Here is a 9,083-nt window from a genome sequence, read left to right as displayed (position 1 = left end):
GTATAAATTATCCTATTTTTTCTTATTCCTTATAGTTTCTCATAGTGGTAACTTGTATCCTCCCATTTTATTTATTTTTTTGTGTGTATCATCTTAAACCATTTAGTAACCCAACCTCTATCTATGAATAATTCTTCTAACTACAATAATAGTGAATAAAATTTTTGAAATTTACAAATAATATTTTTCAACTAGGAATAGAAACAATTTGACCTTATTAAAGTCCTTAGAGAAAAAAAAAATCCCCTATCTTTCTTATTTACCTTTTCATGTTTCTCTTGATTTTTTATTTGGATATCAAATTTTCCATTTAGTTTTGGTCTTTTCTTTACAAATATTTGGAAATTTCTTATTTTGTTGAATGTCCATACTTTCCCCTATAAGTATATAGTCAGTTTTAATGGGTAGGTGATCCTTGGTTGTAGATTCAATTATCTTACCTTTCTGAATATCATATTCCAAGCCTTGTAGTCCTTTAGTGTGGAGGCTACCAGATCCTGTGTAATCCTGATTGGTGTTCCTTGATATCTCAATTGTCTCTTTTTGACTTTTTGTAATATTTTCTCCTTATCTTGGAAGCTCTTGAATTTGGCAATTACTTTCCTGGGGGTTGTCTTTTTAGGATTTAATGTAGAGGGTGATCTATGGATTCTTTCAATGTCTATTTTACCCTCTTATTGAAAACTATCATGGCAGTTTTCTTGGATAATTTCCTGTGGTATGATGTCAAGGTTTCTGTTTATTCCGAGTTTTCAGGTAGACCAATGATTCTCAAATTTTCTCTACTTGATTGGTTTTCAAGAATAGTCATTTTCTCAATGAGATATTTAATTTTTCCTTCTATTTTGTCATTCTTTTGACTTTGCTTTATTAATTCTTGCTGTCTTGTGGGATTATTAACTTCTACTTGCCCAATTCTAGTCTTTAAAAACTGATTTTCAGTTATGATTTTTTTTTAATTTTCCTTTTAAGTTTGGACTATTCTGCTTTTCATGGCTTCTAGCATGTCATTTCTGTTCTTCAATTTGTTTATCATTTAATTTGATTTCTGGGCTTCTTTTCCAAGTGGGAGACTGTAAATTGTTATTTTCTTTTTGAGCTATTTCCCACTTTTTTGCCAAGTTTCTCCTATCTTTTTAACTTGCTTCTTAAATTCCAGCCTGATTTCTTGGAGAGCTTTAACCAATTTCCTTTTTTTTTTGTTCTTATTTTTTGATAGCTTTAGATTGTATTTTTGGGTGCTTGTGGCCATTAGTTCATTGCTTTTTCCTTCCATTCCCATCCAGAAGTTTGAGTGAGGAGGGCAGACTCTGTGTATCACGCTATGGAGCTTTATTTTTCCTGAGGCTCTTTTTAAAGTCTCCCAGAGAGCTCTAAGAGAACTTTACTCCTCCTAGCTCCCACTGCCGTTTTGTCCAACTGCCTTGGCCAGCAGCCCTCCTGTGCCACCCTCTGCCTGGGCTTCCTGTGGCTGCTTTCTGCTCCCCTCCCACCTCCGCTGCCTTCATTTCTTGCCCTCCTTCCCTCAGCCTTGCCAGCTGCCTTCTTTCCCTCTCTCCATCTGGCCAGCCCCACTGCAGAGATGTGCAGCAAGGAATTCATGTGGGCTTTGAAAAATGGAGACCTGGATGAGGTGAAAGACTATGTGGCCAAGGGAGAAGATGTTAACTGGACACTAGAAGGTGCAAGAAGCCTCTTCATTATGCAGCAGATTGTGGGCAGCTTGAAATCCTGTAATTTCTGCTACTGAAAGGAGCTGATATTAATGCTCCAGATAAACATCATATCACACCTCTTCTGTCTGCAGTATATGAAGGTCACGTTTCCTGTGTGAAACTGCTTCTATCAAAGGGTGCTGATAAAACTGTGAAAGGCCCAGATGGACTAACTGCCTTTGAAGCCACTGAAAACCAGGCAATCAAAGCTCTTCTTCAGTGATGGCTGGATGGATTGATCCATATGGAAGAATGCCTCTCCCATGGCCTCACACTGCTGCCTGTCTGTCTGTTACTCTCTACCTGCTAGATTCTTCAGCTAAATATTTTAAAAGAGGTAAGGTGAGAGAGAAATTCATAATAAATCAGTCTACCAGAAAAAATATTTTTAGAGAGTAAATCCATATGATCAGGACTTTATTGGGATTCCTGATCATGTCACTCTTGTGTTTCTAATAAAATTCAGCTCATGCCCTGTGGAGGAGCAAAAACAAAATATACTATATATATATATATATATATATATATATATATATATATATAATATACTATTCAACCTGTGCAGCTCCCTAACTAGTTCTATTAATTAAATTGTGTCCAAAGGTCTGATTATATAAAGGCCTACATCTATATATTTTGTAGCCTTAACTGTGGAAGCAGTGGTGGCTACTAACTTGTAAATTTAGGGTGCTGAGATAAGCAATTAGTTATAGCTCTCTGCCTTAAGATTTCACTGCAATGGGGATTTCCTGGACTGGCCTGGTTAAGAGTGTTGCCTATGGTTGGTGACCAAATCTTTCCTAAGTAACTTTGATTTAAAGAAAGGCTTGGTTCAGATGAGGAGGGGCATACCCCTAAGTAGCTGGATGACTGGACTTTAAATTTCTCTTCCCTTTCCATGTGGGTTTCATGTGTCCTTAAATAAAACTGATCTGTCTTATTTATAAAGTCTTTGATTTGAGAGAAACAGCATTCCAATATATTCATTTGCTCCTCCAGTTTGAGAAATGTGTATTATATATGAAACACTTTCAATCTCTTCTAGCAGTGAGAGGGGATCCAAAAGTAGAATCATAGCCATAAGTTTATTAGTATTATACAAAAAGGAAACAGGTTTCCTGGTAGCTGAAGGTTTTCTTCTACTTATTTTTACTTGGAATTTTTCTTTGAAATCAATTTATTTGAAGAATTAAGGAATATAACTTAAAAACCTTCCCCATCCTTACACTAGATGTTGATACTTATGGGATGAGATTACTTATTGTACCATGCTAGGGTGGGGCTTAAGATTTGGGTAAATTTGATTTGATCCAGTTTCCTCAAACATAATTTGTTACCAAATACCTCTCTAAGTTTTTGCTAGACATGTGGCAACCCACATTGTAGTTTCCTATTTTAAAATTATGTTTCACAAAGAGTATATACACTTTAAAAATGATTCTGTACATTTAGAATAAGTATTCAATTGCAGTATTTTTATAACTTGAAGAAAATATTATACACCTTACATATTTGTTTCATGAGCATTATGGCAAAATAAAATATGAATACCTAATTTTAATATCTTGCATTTAAATAATGACAAAAATCAGAACTGTACACTAAACAGAAACATCCAGATGAGTATAACTTACTAAAAAATGTTTAGATTTTTTCATCCAATTTACACGATTTTGAATATACCTCTGATTTTTTTAAAGGCCTTGCATTCATATTGTGGAATGGGAACAATTTAATGAAGTTTTTTATACCTAGTGCAGCATCCTTCCAGAGAATTAAATTATTACTAAGAACAAACAACCTGGCCAATACCAAATCATACTAAAGAGTTGCTTGTTTGATGAAGTGTAGTGGGTTGTTTTTTTAATTCAAGCTTCCTTCCTCTCCTCCCTAAGTAACTCCACCCCCTTCCTACTTGCACACTCAGTCCAACCCATGATTTCTCTTATTCTGAGAAGCCAGTCACTGAATAATTGTTTTAAAATGACAAATATATTTGGATAATTTTGCCATCTTAATACAACCTTTTTATATTTAATGAACATTTATTAATCAGGGCTGGCCGACATCACTGAACTAAAATGGTGATGCCTCTATTAAATTGTAGGGCACTCAGTCCATTTTAGTTCTGCTAAAGTAGTACAGTGTGTGTGGGTTTGGGTTCTATTATCATAATTCTATTTAAAGGCTTAGAACTTAACCTTTACAGAGTTTCCCCCTTTCCTTTCAAAGTGTTTCATTGTAGTTGACTATTGCAGTACAAGGTGCATTGTATTCTTTCCCAGGCCTTCTGATTTCCTGTCATTGTAGTATATAAAACTATTTGATGCTTTGTACAAATTATCTTGTTTCTTGTAATTCAGTAAAGGCAGTTTTGCCTTTCCCCCTTCGGCTTTACCATATTGTAAGTAAACTCTATCATCGTGAAGAGCTCCCTTGCTAAGACAACACAGTGTTGTAGAATAAACTCTACTGACCAATCAAAAAAGAAAAAGTCTCCTAGCATCTGCTGTGTGCCTCCCTTCTCTGCTTTATCTTTGCACCCAAGGTCCATACTCATCAGCCTCCTGGGGACCCAAATCTAGCTGCTCTCAGGTTAAGTCTCTGGTGTTTTCAACTAGTTCCTGAGTACCTAGAGATTGCCTTTTGCTCACTCTGATTCTGTTGTAGGTAGAGTGGGGGGGTTAATCAGGTCCTGCTTTGGTGTGAGTTAATTTAAACCATTTTAAGTGTGGAAATGCTCAGATACCCCCTATATTCAAGGCTGTGTCCTACTGTGGAGCTCCTTCACTCATCTGATTTTGGTTCTTTGTCCTTTTGAGGCATCTTATATCGGTTGGTGGTTAGTAGAGGAAGATCTTTGCTTCTATGCTCTGGTCATCTTAACCTGGAAGTTATAGTATCATTTGTATAGTACTTTAAGGTGCAGAGGCAAGAAGAGATGAGGAAATTTAGATCCACCCAAAATAAGAGATGGAATATCCTTATTTAATTGACTTTCCAGTCTTTTTTAGTCAAACAAGTTTCATTTCTTTAAATTGCAGGCTGAAAATGAGTGCTTCATTTTATTCCAACATTGAACCTGAACTAATGAAATACTGGTCTAAATCTGACATAATCTTAACAATCTATGCTAGTTTAAAGTCAATTTATCAGCTCTAATTAGTCAAATCAAATCAAGTGAATTAAACAGGCACTTAAGTGCCTATTATGTGTCATGAATAATACTAAGCTCCAATGATTCAAAGAAAAGGAAAGTCACTGTGCATTCAAGGAACTCATTCAAAAAGGGGAGACAATATTCAAATAGTTATATACAGATATGATATGTACAGACTAAATACACATTATATATTTTATTATATATATAATAAATAGAAATTGGAGATAATTTAAGAGGGAATTCTAGGAAAAAAACTTCTTTAAAACTATGAGGTTTTGTTGAGACTTGAAGATAACCAGGAGGCAGTGATTAGGAAAGAGAGAGACAGAGATCCTACTATGGATGATGACCTGGGAAAATGCTGGGGATTAGAATACAGAATGTCATGGGCAAGGTACAGAATGGAAACACATATCACTAGATTACATAGTATGTGATGTTGGAGGGTGAAGAATAAAGTATAAGATGAAGGGAGGGTCTGATTTTAAAGAACTTAAGGCCAAATAGAAGATTTCATATTTGATCTCTTAGGTGATTATTTGATCTATTAGGGGAGCCATTTAAATTAACTAAGTCAGAGAGTGACATGGTAAGAAAAGTGCTATAGGAAAGTCAGTTTGACAGCTGAGTGAAGGAACAAATGAATTAGTCTGAGACTTAATTCAAAGAGAACAGCCAGTAGGTTCTTGTAGCATTCAAGTTATAAGATAACAAGGGCCTATACCAGGATTGTTGTAGTGCCCGAGGAGAGAAGAGGAGCATATATTAGAGATGCTATAAAGGTAGAATCTGTAGGAATTATTTTTGTCAGGAGTAAAGCTACATATTGACTTTGGTCAGGTGTTTTGTTTTGTGTTTTTCTTGTTGACAAGATTGCAGAAATTCATGCCATGTCTGTGGCCTAAGTATCTTTGAACCCATGTGGCCAAGGAGCAGAATGTTCTTTCTTTCCTGCTCAATCTCCTTCTGTGATGCACCAAGATATATTCATTGCATGACACTTTTAGGTGAACCTATGACTTAAAAAATGAAAATTATCTTCTATATATAATTTATATGCTTTTGGATTCTTTTATTGTCATTTTATCATTTTTATAATTTCCCTTCAAAAAGAAAATGTATATGTGAAATAAAGAAAGCACTGGAAACAAAGATAAATGTTAGAAAATATTTATATCTTTAAAGGATGCTTACCTACATTGGTATATGAAGTTTAGATTGTGTCAATTTCTACTATTTGAGAAAAAAAGGAACAAGAACATTTAATCTGCTTATTCATTAGTATAATAAGCCCTGAAATAGGTTCAGTGATTTAACTATCTATGAATTGACCTATATTTTTTGGTAGAGACTTTTACTCCAATCATCTCTCTCTGTCTCTCTCTGTCTCTCTGTCTCTCTGTCTCTCTGTATCTCTCTGTCTCTCTCTCTGTCTCTCTCTCTCTATCTCTCTGTCTCTCTGTCTCTCTGTCTCTCTCTCTCTCTGTCTCTCTCTCTCTATCTCTCTGTCTCTCTGTCTCTCTCTCTCTCTCCCATTGCCTGCCTGCCTATTTACAATGAGTCAGTCATTTGCTGACAGAACCAGTACTAACCTGAATTTTTATTAAGATATTTTATTAATTTTTTTTAAAAAATCATCTTTCAAGTCAAAAAAGCCACAAGTCCATTATTGAACAAATATAAATTTCAATAACATTCAAACACACATTTACAGGATATTTTAGTGAGAACAGATTAGTTTCAGTAGCAGAAAAATCTAAAATGAAAAATTTTAAGATGCCTAAAATATTTGATGTTAGATAAAATTCCTTTTTTAGTTTTTTTGTAAAAATATTTGATCTTGAATACTTATACTTCATATCACTTTTATTTTCAATAGAATATCAACTGGCTGGCAACTTTAATATTTCTATAGGGATTTTTTTGTGTTTTCATGTGGAAGACAGGCTTAATGCTCTTTACCAGACATCCATGGTAATTTTCATGAAAGTAATCTATTTTTCCTCATTAAAATAGTAATCATCATAATCTTTATAATCTCTGTCATTATCATCTTATATTTCTACAAATGGTTGTGTTCTGCTGAGTCTTGTATGAATAAATTGAAATCAAGGCTGTAGTTCAAGTTAAGCAGGGATTGCTAAATGTACAGATGTTCAGAAAATAAATCTAAAATTCTGAAAGTCTGGCAAAGCTTTAAAAAGTATGACATAATGTTAACTAGCAAATATTTCTGGGATATATGCAATATCTACTTTTTAGTTATACTCATGCACAATTCATGGTCTATGGTTAAAGCTTGACCCTCACTCAGTTCTCCCATTCGTTAGCTCTCATTAATAGCTTCTTATTTCATTCTCAATAACAACTGAGTCAAAATTTTTCATACTCCCTATTTATACTCTAATAATTCCTAGCTCCATATATATATGCAGTTTAAAACCAACAACATAGTCTCCTACTTTTTTTAGAAATTTTATGCCACTTATATGAAATCACTCGGATTTTACAACCCATACCCCTGCTTTCTCATTATGCCTTTTCTTCTCAACCACATTTAGCCATACTTCTGTGCTAAGAAATTTACTAAAATTTCTCTCAAATGTCATCACTGACCTCTGTACTGTCATACTTGATGGTCTTTTAAAAATCATCATCCTCTTTCATATTTATGAAGTTTTTCACAATGTTAACTTTTCCCATTCTACTGGATACTACATCCTTCTATCTGACTAACTCTTTTCCTTTTATAATTCTGGGGACTACTTACTTTATATCATTACACTTGTTTTCTAATGAGGCAGTTTAAAAATATTCCACATTCAAAATAATATGACCATTTTAAGTGCAGTTTTGATACCTACATTATGGGTCCAGTTGGAGAGTAAAAATGTTTAAAATATATATATTTTTAATATATCAGTAAAGGATAACTGATTTCTTACATGGGAGGTAGGAAAAGAGGAGCTAAACTTTTCTTGGCTTATCAATCATTGAATGTTTTTAATACAAATCTCTGTTTCTATTTCTCTTTTTTCTGTCTGTCTGTCTGTCTCTTTCTTTTCATATTCATGCTTTCTACTTTTTTTAGTAATTCAGTCTCATGGCTTTAACTACATCTTTTCACACAGCAAAATTGCCTGCATCCATAGAAAATTGGTCTGAACTATTTTCAAATGGGCCCTTGCTGTGCACTCTAAGTCTTTTATTCTGTTTTAATTGATTCTCACAGTGGATATTTCAAATTTGATTCTTGAGTTTCCTTCATCAGTTCCACTTTTTTTATTTCTTAGTAGATGATCTTGTTTTCCACCATACTGAGAAAATGGAAGATATCCTTCTTGACCTCACTCTTTTTTTTTCTCACTACTCTATATTATATGATGTTTTGGCATCATCCTGTTTTCTACTTTTCTCATCTGATGAAGAGATTTACTTTTGATAGAGCTTAACTCATTAAATTTGTGGCCTTGATCTAGTCCCCTCCCATCTTTTCTATTTTACTGGATCCTTTGTCTAAACTTATCAGCATGCCTAAGTCTTCATTCTTAAAAAAATCAAAACAAAAGTTATGTTTTACTTGATCTTATCTTAAATTATATTTTATGAATAGATATATGATTATTCTATATGAATATTCATAATATTACATGAATCCTCCATTTCCTGGTCAAAATCCTACTGTAGGGGGCATGTCCTCATTGTTTCCACTTGTTTTCCTTCCTTTATTTAAAAAAAATATTATATTGTGAGTCAGGGGAGATTTTAAGTAATGTAATTTTTTTTAAATAAAAACCCTTACTGTGTATTGGTTCCAAGGCAGAAGAATGGTAAAGGCTAGACAATGAGGGTTCAGTGACTTTCCCAGGGTCACACAGCTGGGAAGTGTCTGAGGCCAGATTTGAACCTAGGACCTCCTAACTCTAGGCCTGTCTCTCATTTCAATGAGGTACCCAGCTGCTCTCTAATGTAAAAGAAAAAATTTAAAGCAATAAAAGTATTTTAAAAATATGCTCAGAAGGTAGATTGGAACTAGATTTTTGAGATATTTGAATGACCATCTCTATAGTTTGTGGGGTTTTTTCCTAATAGTCCCAGGAAAATTCTGAAGGTTCTTAAGCAGAAATATGACATGCTTAGACTTGTATTTTAGAAATAATATTTTATTATCTTTGTGGAAGCTCAATTGACTATAACAATACCTC

General features: G+C 34.0%; 1 pseudogene; it reads left to right on the top strand.

Moving 5' to 3' along the window:
- Positions 1-1,582: 1,582 nt before the first annotated feature.
- LOC100020554 (myotrophin-like) lies at positions 1,583-2,006 on the top strand (annotated as a pseudogene).
- Positions 2,007-9,083: the final 7,077 nt, after the last annotated feature.

Source organism: Monodelphis domestica, chromosome 8 (genome assembly GCF_027887165.1).
Source record: "Monodelphis domestica isolate mMonDom1 chromosome 8, mMonDom1.pri, whole genome shotgun sequence".
Taxonomy (NCBI): Eukaryota; Metazoa; Chordata; class Mammalia; order Didelphimorphia; family Didelphidae; genus Monodelphis; species Monodelphis domestica.
This window is presented reverse-complemented; position numbering and strand designations above follow the sequence as displayed.